General features: G+C 44.4%; 1 long non-coding RNA gene across 1 annotated transcript; it reads right to left on the reverse strand.

Moving 5' to 3' along the window:
• Positions 1 to 687: 687 nt before the first annotated feature.
• LOC109748386 (uncharacterized) lies at positions 688 to 3544 on the reverse strand. The gene is made up of 3 exons (XR_002229332.4): positions 3390 to 3544; positions 2277 to 2341; positions 688 to 934 (listed from the first exon to the last, which is right to left on the reverse strand). It is a non-coding gene; the product is annotated as an uncharacterized lncRNA (long non-coding RNA).
• Positions 3545 to 12255: the final 8711 nt, after the last annotated feature.

Consider the following 12255-nt stretch of genomic DNA (forward strand, 5'->3'; position numbering starts at 1 on the left):
CTGATGAGTGAGAGCGCTCTCGGTGAAGGGTGACGCGCGAGGCCGCGCTTGGAGGCGGCAGCGTGGAGCTGGCAGCGCAAGCTGGAGGTGGGGGGCGCGGCCTGAGCCTGGGCTGCCGCCTTGAGTGCGAGCAAGAAGGTGTAGCCATTGGGCTGCGCGCCGTGGCGGAACGTGTGGATCGCCACGTAGAGCGCGGCGCGGGGAGAGCCGAGGCGTACGAAGGCTCGTGTGAGGGTGTTCCAGTTCACGGTGCGAGTGGGACTGTCCGGCCTGTTCGTTTAATCCCTTTCCCAAGGGGATTGGAGAGGTTTGAAGGGGATTGAGAAGGAATTTGACTTAGGCCTCATTTGATAGGAGGGGATTGTAGAGGTTTTGGGAGGGGGGGATTTCAGAGGATTTGGTGAATCCCCCTCTTCCACCCAATCCCCTCAAAACCCCTTGAATCCTCAAAACCCTTCCTTTCACAATCCTCTTTGTTAAAAATTTCTATTTGGTAGAAAGGGTTTGTCATGTTGACATAACATGATGTAGAACATTTAAAAATCCAATCTTTACAATGTAACTAACTCCCCTTATATCTTTGCTACAGAATTACCTGAAAAAATGACTTGAAATCAATATCTCATAATTTAGCAGCAGTTTTCCCAACAGCAACATAATTTTGCATGACTTGAAAGCAATATCTCATCACAGCAACAACATAATTTATCATAACAGGATGACTTTGAATCCCAAATCCCAGCATTCATAATTTATCATAACAACATAATCTTCCGCAGCAAACAGTTCATCACAGCCACAACATCATTTTGCAACAAAGATAATGCAAACAAATGTATCCATCTTTTGGTGTCATGGTCATCTAGCATTGAGAACCTGGGAGAAATTTATCCATTCGGCTTGTTTATTGTGCCTTCTTTTGGTGCTTGAGAACCTAATGAAACAAAAAGAGATGAATATTAGAGTGCCTTGAGAAAAACTGTTACAGCAAATAGCTTTGCTAGATGAACATTAGTTCTATTTACAGAGGGAGTAATACATATGAAAGCATAATAGAAGATTTCGTCAAGTATCGCCGGAACATAGTAAGCAACTAAGCATAATACATGTAAAACAAGCCCTACTACTTGCAGATAATAAAATACAAATGCAGAGATACAGCAGTATTCAGTTTAGATGAATAGAAAAGCCGGTGTTGGCAAGATAATCACTGATATAGATACAGTAGTACCACAGAAACTACTACTACTACTACTTCTACTTGCAGATAAGCAGAGTCAGCAGCAGAGATACATCAGCCAGCCACAATTGTCAAAGCAAAACTAGTTCAATACAGTACTAAACTGAACATGTACAAGTCTTTGGCCCTGGAATAAATTTACTCTAAAAATAAGAAGATATCCAAGCGGCAGGATTCTATCAAAATAAGAACATATCTAAGTTGAGAACAGAGGGAGTAGATAGCACAAGGCCATCCTATCATGTACACTGCGGAATGCATGCTCCTGTGAGAGCATGTTCATTTTGATTGCATCATGTACACTGTTGTACTATGTCACAGAAATATGTAGGAGTGATCCGACTACTCATCACAGAGATCTCATAGAAATATGTACGTTTCTCTCTCTCTCACTAATCCGAGTGTCAGTACTATAACATAGTAGCATATCATTTATTATGATACAGTATAACGAATCAATTCTCCAGCTCAAAAAGTGGTGATATGAGGCATAACGATTGATAAATATCAAGAAGACCACTTAATACACATAATGAAGCAGAGACCACGGGGCGGATCAGCTCGCAAATATTTCAAAAGTAGAGCAAAACAGGTCAGGACCAAAACAAGTGTCAAGGTAAAACACCAATGATCGATACTGACCAACAAGAACACGTCCCCAACACCCGGCTGGTGAAGGCAAATGGGTCGCTCACAGAAAAATTCAGGACACAATTTGCCTCTGGTTATAAAGATTTGAGGGAATGGCTAGACATGCTCTAACCACGTGGGCTTGCATCTAGCATTCTGGACAAAACATAGCCACAGCAAGAACCGAATTCCGTTTCACAAACCGAAAGCCGATCAGCCATTCAGATCACCGTAGTCTCTATTCAGAAGGAAATTAATTAAAAGTGCACATTCATTCAGAAAGACACATCCACACCAGTATCCATTCAGAAAGGATCCACACCAGTATCCATTCAGAAAGGATCCACACCAGTATCCATTCACTTAAGAAATAAGGTCTAGAGGCCAAAAAGTTTGTGTACATTACCGAAATTAGGCGTGACAACTGGATCCCAAGAATCGGAGCGGCAGGCTGTCAAAATAAGAACATATCTGCAACATATAACAGTTAAAAAAAATCAAATAACATACTTAAACAGTCGCCAAACTGCTCAAATTTTGATCAGTTAAAAAAATTAGTAAGAATGGATCGTTAAGAGCTGCTATTGTTTCCTTGTGCTGACTGCTAATTGAAAGCTTGGTAGAATGGTAGCACTTGTTCCAGAGAATGGTCAAAGTTTTGACAGAGGATCACAACAAGAAAATGAAGTCAATTCACGGCAGGCAGACCAGCACACGCAGCCATGAACGGTCAACCGACGCCGCCCATGACCCCTGCCTGAGTCTCAGTAAATCGCTCATGTTCATCGCAGCAGTAGCTGCGGCTGTTTTTACTTAAATATGTGGAGTTTCTTTTTTTCTTGGCGCACCAATTCAAAAGGACACGCTATATTAAATCTGGGTTTTCACCTATTGTGCTTTCACATGTAGGTGTTCTCTTATCTGCACCAAGCAGAAAGTAAAACAACGAGCATACTAAAAAAATAGCCTCGTGTACGAATATAGAGACAAGTTCGTCCATTGTTTCCTAACCAAAGAATTACGCATGACCTTGAACTAGCAATCAAGAGGCTGTCCATGGTCACAGGCTCACCGCACATACGCATAACAGTTACGACATCAGACCATCACCATCACTAATACAATTTGCACCACACTGCCATCACCATTAGCATCAGACCATCACAAACAAGCACTACTAATACTACTATATATCTCTAGATAGGCACGCAGATCGACTGCGGGATCAACAGCAGTCACCAAGAGGGGGCGAATTTGATTTAGAACCTGCCAATTTATCCTCCTAGATGCATCAGACCATCACCAACACAAATTTATGGCAATCTCACGGGCTAGGGTTAGGGTATAAGAGGGGCTAGAAGAGGACGGCGTCCTTGGCGAGCTAGCCGGGTAGGGTTAGGGTAGGATACGCCGTTCTTGGCGTGCTCGCCGGTGAGGACAAGGCGGACGGAGGGCGTGCGGGAGGTGGAAGCCATGGCTTCTCCCGGGAGAGGATCGGGGAGGGGCGACGATGACTTACCACCGGGGAGAAGTCCAGTACGCCGGAGGAGATCGCCGGCGTCGAGCGGCGCGTAGTCTTGGGGAGGAGTCGGCGGCGGCGTCTTGGCGAGTGTCGGGCGGCCAAATCCTCGAGCCTCGAGGGTTCTGAACCGCGTGGGGAGAAGTGGATCGAAGGGGAATCGAGGGGGTTTGGCCCATCTAACCTCGCGTACCAAACGGGCTGACGGGGCTTTGCGAGGATTTTGGGCCTCGCGAGGTTTTTTTTTTTGCGACTGGGCCTCGCGAGGTTAATCCTCTGAAATCCCCTCACATCCACTCGAAACAAACGAGGCCTCATGGGAATCCTACAATGATCCACCTAGTCCCAACAAGATTTGGTGGAAAAGAAGTGAACGTCCCATCAAAACTAGCGCATATTATGTGGGAATAAGTGGGATCCCACTTAACAGATACACTTGCAACTGAAAAATCACACTTCAGAGCATTACATGCATGCATAACTGAGCAGGACAACATTATGCAGATGGGTGGATCGATTGACTAGAGGATAATATATAAAGTTAAACTTCAGTTCATGTAAAAAAATAGAGTTAACCTTCAGTTACTTATACATATCCCATTTATAAACTTGCAGCTCGTCGACAACGGCGAGAGCATGCAGCTACTCTCACTGGCCAGGAAGGGACATCTTTCATGGTTTTTGCTCTACGACGACGGGAATTCATTGGCCCGGCAAGTCAGAACTGTCCTACTCCTACATAGAAAGGAAATACATCAGGTAGTTAGTGACAAGAAAATACAATTCAGTGCCAGCAAAGATCATTCTAAAGTTGGAACATGAACATGTCCATATTACTAACAGCAAACACTTAGCCAGCAAAGATCATTCTGAAGTTGGGACATGAACATGTCCATATTACTAAAGCAAGCACCTAGCCAGCAATGAAAATATTAGACCCTTGGCATAACAAGTATGTGAAACCTTCGGAATATCAACCGTCTGCTATTTTTATGCCAGAATAACAAAAATGAATTCGATGTACCTTAAGATGGTTCCAACATGGTCCAAAGAAAAAATCTATAAATATTCAGAGAAGATTCTATAGATAGAAAACTGAGAATTATAAGGTACAAGCGACATGAATAAACGGTTTTTTTGTGCTTCCAGTCCAAAGCACAAATGTTAGTACTTCACGTCAACACAATGAAAGATCAGCAATCATTCATGTCCTAATGAGTTAAAAAAATTACCCCAGGACAACAAAGAATGATTGTACTGAAGTGTAGCATACAAGTAGCAGAATTACCTAAGTTGTTCCAGCATCGTCTTGATCACCACCACGTTCTCCAACTATTGGCTCCGCCTTTTGGCGATCTGCAATGTTAAAGGCATTCAAAATGAAACATTCAACATGGAAAGTATTAAATGGAGTATGGGAAGAATAATTAAAAGCATATTACCAGCAGCTCTAAGCAAATCCTCGAGGCACATCAGCGTCTCGACAGTACTCGGGCTCAAACTACTTCTTTGAGAGTGCCAAATATGTCCCGCAGGCACGGTAGACGCGGACACTGCCAAATATGCCCCGCGCTATAGCCGCAAGCACTGGATACTTTGGGGAGTGGATTTCCCACCACTTCAAGATATCCAACTTCTGTCGACGAGGAAACAAGTCTTCTTCAAGATATCATTGTAGCTCATTCGAGTTGTGGTATCTTTTCAATCTCAAATGCTTATCCCAATCATCAAGAGTGTCCTCCCCGTCCTCCTCTACAAGCTCATCACCTTCATCAGAAGTGTTTCCAAATTCAGATGCATATTCAGCAAATAGGATCTTCATCGCATTCTTCACCTTGGTAATATATTTGTTGGCGCCACCACCAAAAGCTGTAGTCAATCGGAAGTGAACATAATCGTACTTGTACCTCGGATCAAATATCACCAGCATACAACTTGTTAAGAATGACTCCTCAAAATATTTAATCCATTTCTTCTCCATCTCTTTCACCATGGCAACAATGGTAGGATTTTCACTTAAGACTTCTTTCTCCATTACTTGCTTCACATTCCAGACCTCATAGAAGTAAAGGTGAGAGGTGGCACTATAAAAAAATACACTTCCGTGATGATACGTGTTTGTCACAGTAGGTCGCATTTTTTGTCATGCATGTACATCCATGACAATTTTATGTAAGAATCAAGATAGTCATACCTGTGATGTCGTAGAAGTGTTCCATGACATTACCAAAATTATCATCACGGAAGTGTCCACTTCCATGACGATAAATCGCGCGTCACAGAAGTGCTTTCGTCAAGGGTAACCGACACATGGCATCCACCGTAACGGAACGCCGTTAAGCTATCGGGTCCGGTTTTGGATCCGATAACCCGTTAACAACCCTGACCAATGGGGATTTTCCACGTGTAAAATCATCATTGGCTGGAGGAAACACGTGTCAGCTCACCGTTGGGACATATGTCATCCACTCATTGGACACAAAGCGCCTATGATACGTCGACACGTGGCACGGCCCAACAGAGGCCCATTCCTGTGAAAAGGCCGGCCCGTTTGACTTGGTCAAAAGGTGGCGGGCCGGCCCACGACAAGCCTGTTAACGGCCTAGCCCATTTACAGCCCACTAACCCAGGGCCCGTTTACGGCCTAACCAAATTAGGCCCAGTAGCGTCATCTAGGCCGTCCAATATAATTCCAACCCGTTTTAACTTTCGGCCCATGTATGGCCCATGACGTCTTTCGGCCCATATGAGGCCCTTATTACTCTCGGCCCATTAACGGCCCGTGGTAAAACTGGCCCGTAATGAACAGTGTATCACTTTATACCCATTAACGGCCCGTGGTGAAACTGGCCCGTAATGAACATTGTATCACTTTATACCCATTAACGGCCCATTATTCAGTTGGGCCGTTTCCAGCCCATGTTATCTTTCGGCCTTCTCGGGGCCCATTTATTCTTGGGCTCATTTCCACATTCGTTTACTTACGGCCCGTTACTGTCATTTTCTGCTTGTGGGCCAAATCCAGCCCGTGGTTACAGTCGGCCTGTTTGTGGCCCGTTAATACGTTGGGCTGTTTTGATAGCGTCATCAAAATACGGCCGATTAACGACGGCCCGTTATGGTCGGCCCATGAACGGACGATTTCAACTCTAGCCCATTTACGACCATAATGTGGTCTGTTATTGGCCCATGTTTGGTCAACCGATCATAAGCCCGTAGAAGGCCCATTGATGATACGGCCCATTGTGTCTACGGCCCGTATAAGGTGTTGGGGAACGTAGCGGAAATTCAAAATTTTCTACGCATCACCAAGATCAATCTATGGAGTAATCTAGCAACGAGGGGAAGGGGAGTGCATCTACATACCCTTGTAGATCACGATGCGGAAGCGTTGCAAGAACGCGAATGAAGGAGTCGTACTCGTAGCGATTCAGATCGCGGTTGATTCCGATCTAAGCGTCGAACCACGGCGCCTCCGCGTTCAACACATGTGCAGCCCGGTGACGTCTCCCACGCCTTGATCCAGCAAGGAGAGAGGGAGAGGTTGGGGAAGACTCCGTCCAGCAGCAGCACGACGGCGTGGTGGTGGTAGAGGAGCGCGGTACTCCAGCAGGGCTTCGCCAAGCACCGCAAGAGACGAGGAGGGAGAGGGGTAGGGCTGCGCTATGAGGGAGATGTTCTCATGTTTATGGCAGCCCCAAAACCCCCACTATATATAGGGGAGGGGGAGGGGCTGCGCCCCCATCTAGGGTTCCCCCCAAAGGGGTGTGGCCAGCCCTAGATAGGACTTGGAGGGGCGGCCAAGGGGGGAGAGAGGGGGGCGCACCACTAAGTGGGCCTTAGGCCCATCTGAGCCTAGGGTTTCCCCCTTCCCCCCTTCCCTGCCCCTTGGGCCCCTTGTGGGAGGCGCACCAGCCCACCTAGGGGCTGGTCCCTTCCCACACTTGGCCCACGCAGCCCTCTGGGGCCAGTGGCCCCACCTGGTGGACCCCCGGGACCCTCCCGATGGTCCCGGTATGTTACCGATAGCACCCGAAACTTTTCCGGTGACCAAAACAGGACTTCCCATATATAAATCTTTACCTCCGGACCATTCCGGAACTCCTCGTGACATCCGGGATCTCATACGGGACTCCGAACAACATTCGGTAACCACGTATATCTATTCCCTATAACCCTAGCGTCATCGAACCTTAAGTGTGTAGACCCTACGGGTTCGGGAACCATGCAGACATGACCGAGACGTTCTCCGGCCAATAACCAACAGCGGGATCTGGATACCCATGTTGGCTCCCACATGTTCCACGATGATCTCATCGGATGAACCACGATGTCGGGGATTCAATCAATCCCGTATACAAATCCCTTTGTCTATCGGTATGTTACTTGCCCGAGATTCGATCGTCGGTATCCCGATACCTTGTTCAATCTCGTTACCGGCAAGTCTCTTTACTCGTTCCGTAACACATCATCCCGTGATCAACTCCTTGGTCACATTGTGCACATAATGATGATGTCCTACCGAGTGGGCCCAAAGATACCTCTTCGTTTACACGGAGTGACAAATCCCAGTCTCGATTCGTGGCAACCCAACAGACACTTTCGGAGATACCTGTAGTGCACCTTTATAGCCACCCAATTACGTTGTGACGTTTGGTACACCCAAAGCATTCCTACGGTATCCGGGAGTTGCACAATCTCATGGTCTAAGGAAATGATACTTGACATTAGAAAAGCTCTTAGCAAACGAACTACACGATCTTGTGCTAGGCTTAGGATTGGGTCTTGTCCATCACATCATTCTCCTAATGATGTGATCCCGTTATCAACGACATCCAATGTCCATGGTCAGGAAACCGTAACCATCTATTGATCAATGAGCTAGTCAACTAGAGGCTTACTAGGGACATGGTGTTGTCTATGTATCCACACATGTAACTGAGTTTCCTATCAATACAATTCTAGCATGGATAATAAACGATTATCATGAACAAGGAAATATAATAATAACCAATTTATTATTGCCTCTAGGGCATATTTCCAACAGTCTCCCACTTGCACTAGAGTCAATAATCTAGTTCACATCACCATGTGATTAACACTCACAGGTCACATCACCTTGTGACCAGCATCCAGAGAGTTTACTAGAGTCAACAATCTAGTTCACATCACTATGTGATTAACACTCAATGAGTTCTGGTTTGATCATGTTATGCTTGTGAGAGAGGTTATTAGTCAACGGGTCTGAACCTTTCAGATCCGTGTGTGCTTTACGAATATCTATGTCATCTTGTGGATGGTACCACGCGCTACTTGGAGCCATTTCAAATAATTGCTCTTATACGAATCCGGTTTACTACTCAGAGTCATCCGGATTAGTGTCAAAGTTTGCATCGACGTAACCCTTTACGATGAACTCCTTTTCACCTCCATAATCGAAAAAATTCCTTAGTCCACTAGATACTAAGGATAAGTTCGACCGCTGTCATGTGATCCATTCCCGGATCACTATTGTACCCCTTGACCAACTCATGGCAAGGCACACTTCATGTGCGGTACACAGCATAGCATACTGTAGAGCCTACGTCTAAAGCATAGGGGACGACCTTCGTCCTTTCTCTCTCTTCTGCTGTGGTCAGGTCTTGAGTCTTACTCAATACTCACACCTTGTAACACAACCAAGAACTCCTTCTTTGCTGATCTATTTTGAACTCTTTCAAAATCATGTCAAGGTGTGCGTTCTTTGAAAGTATCATCGGGCGTCTTGATCTATCTCTATAGATCTTGATGCCCAATATGTAAGCAGCTTTATCCAGGTCTTCCTTTGAAAAACTCCTTTCAAACAACCCTTTATGCTTTCCAGAAATTTTACATCATTTCGGATCAACAATATGTCATTCACATATACTTATCAGAAATGTTGTAGCGCTCCCACTCACTCTATTGTAAATACAAGTTTCTAACAAACTTTGTATAAACCCAAAAACTTTGATCACTCCATCAAAGCGTATATTCTGACTCTGAGATGCTTGCTCTAGTCCATGGAAGGATCGCTGGAGCTAGCATACCTTTTAGCATCCTTAGGACAAAACCTTTCTGATTGTATCACATACAACCTTTCCTTACGAAAACTGGTAAGGAAACTTGTTTTTGACATCCATCTGCCAGATTTCATAAATGCAGCTAATGCTAACATGATTCCGACGGACTTAAGCATCGCTACGGATGAGAAAATCTCATCGTAGTCAACTCCTTGAACTTGTGAAAATTCTCTTTGCCACAAGTCGAGCTTCATAGACGGTAACATTACCGTCCATGTCCGTCTTCTTCTTAAAGATCCATTTATCTCAATGGCTTGCCGATCATCGGGCAAGTCCACCAAAGTCCATGCTTTGTTCTGATACATGGATCCTATCTCGGATTTCATGGCTTCTAACCATTTGTCGGAATATGGGCCCACCATCGCTTCTCCATAGCTCGTAGGTTCAGTATTGTCTAACAACATGATATCTAAGACAGGATTACCGTACCACTTAGGAGTAGTACATATCCTTGTCGACTTACGAGGTTTGGTAGTGACTTGATCCGAAGTTTCATGATCACTATCATAAGCTTCCACTTCAATTGGTGTAGGTGCCACAGGAACAACTTCTTGTGCCCTGCTACACACTAGTTGAAGTGACGGTTCAATAACCTTATCAAGTCTCCACCATCCTCCCACTCAATTCTTTTGAGAGAAACTTTTCCTCGAGAAAGGACTCATTTCTAGAAGCAATTACTTTTGCTTCCAGATCTGAAATAGGAGGTATACCCAACTGTTTTGGGTATTCTATGAAGATGCATTTATCCGCTTTGGGTTCGAGCTTATCAGCCTGAAACTTTTTCACATAAGCATCGCAGCCCCAAACTTTTAAGAAACGACAACTTAGGTTTCTCTAAACGGTGTCGTCTCAACGGAATTGCGTGGTGCCCTATTTAAAGTGAATGCGGTTGTCTCTAATGCCTAACCCATAAACGATAGTGGTAATTCGATAAGAGACATCATGGTATGCACCATATCCAATAGGGTGCAGTTATGATGTTCGGACACACCATCACACTGTGGTGTTCCAGGCGGTATTAATTGTGAAACACTTTCCACAATGTCTTAATTGTGTGCCAAACTCGTAACTCAGATATCTCTATGATCATATCATAGACATTTTATCCTTTTGTCACGACGATCTTCAACTTCACTCTAAAATTACTTGAACCTTTCAATAATTCAGACTTGTGTTTCATCAAGTAAATATTCTCAGCATCTACTCAAATCATCTGTGAAGTAAGAACATATTGATATCCACTGCGTGCCTCAGCACTCATTGGACTGCACACATCAAATGTATTACTTCCAACAAGTTGCTCTCTTGTTCCATCTTACTAAAAACGAGGCTTTTCAGTCATCTTGCCCATGTGGTATGATTTGCATGTCTCAAGTGATTCAAAATCAAGTGAGGCCAAACGATCCATCTGCATGGAGTTTCTTCATGCATATATACCAATAGACATGGTTCGCAAGTCTCAATCCTTTCAAAAACGAGTGAGTCCAAAGATCCATCTACATGGAGCTTCTTCATGCGTTCTATACCAATATGACTCAAATGGCAGTGCCACAAGTATGTGGTACTATCATTACTATTTTATATCTTTTGGCACGAACATGTGTATTACTGCGATCGAGATTCATTTTAGGTGCAAGACCATTGAAGGTATTATTCAAATAAAGAGAGTAACCATTATTCTCCTTAAATGAATAACCGTATTACGATAAACATAATCCAATCATGTTTATGCTCAATGCAAACACCAATCTCGATGGTAGAGGGAGCATGCGATGCTTGATCACATCAACCTTGGAAACACTTCCAACACACATCGTCATCTCACCTTTAGCTAGTCTCTGTTTATTCCGCAGCTTTTATTTCGAGTTACTAACACTTAGCAACCGAACCGGTATCTAATACCCTGGTGCTGCTAGGAGTACTAGTAAAGTACACATTCATATAATGTATATCCAATATACTTCTGTCGACCTTGCCTGCCTTCTCATCTACCTAGTATCTAGGGTAGTTCTGCTTCAGTGACCGTTCCCCTCATTACAGAAGCACTTAGTCTCGGGTTTTGGGTTCAACCTTGGGATTCTTCACTAGAGCAGCAAATGATTTGCTATTTCATGAAGTATCCCTTTTGCCCTTGCCCTTCTAGAAACTAGTGGTTTTACTAACCATCAACAATTGATGCTCCTTCTTGATTTCTACTTTCGCGGTGTCAAACATCGCGAGTTGCTCAAGGATCATCATGTCTATACCTGATATGTTATAGTTCATCACGAAGCTCTAATAGCTTGGTGGCAGTGACTATGGAGAACCATCACTTTCTCATCTGGAAGATTAACTCCCACTCGATTCAAGTGATTGTAGTACTCAGACAATCTGAGCACATGCTCAACGATTGAGCTTTTCTCCCTTAGTTTGCAGGCTTAAGAAACTTGTCAGAGGTCTCATACCTCTTGACGTGGGCACTAGTCTGAAATATCAATTTCAGTCTTCGGAACATCTCATATGTTCTGCGACGTTTCAAAACGTCTTTGGTGCCACAATTCTAAACCGTTAGCATTACGCACTGAACTATCATGTAGTCATCAAAACGTGTATGTCAGATGTTTCGCAACATCTACAGACGACGCTGAGGTTTAGCACACCGAGCGGTGCATTAAGGACATAAGCCTTCTGTGCAGCAATGAGGACAATCCTCAGTTTACGGACCCAGTCCGCATAATTGCTACTATCAACTTTCAACTAAATTTTCTCTAGGATATATCTTAAAC

The sequence above is a fragment of the Aegilops tauschii genome, chromosome 3 (genome assembly GCF_002575655.3).
Source record: "Aegilops tauschii subsp. strangulata cultivar AL8/78 chromosome 3, Aet v6.0, whole genome shotgun sequence".
Taxonomy (NCBI): domain Eukaryota; kingdom Viridiplantae; phylum Streptophyta; class Magnoliopsida; order Poales; family Poaceae; genus Aegilops; species Aegilops tauschii.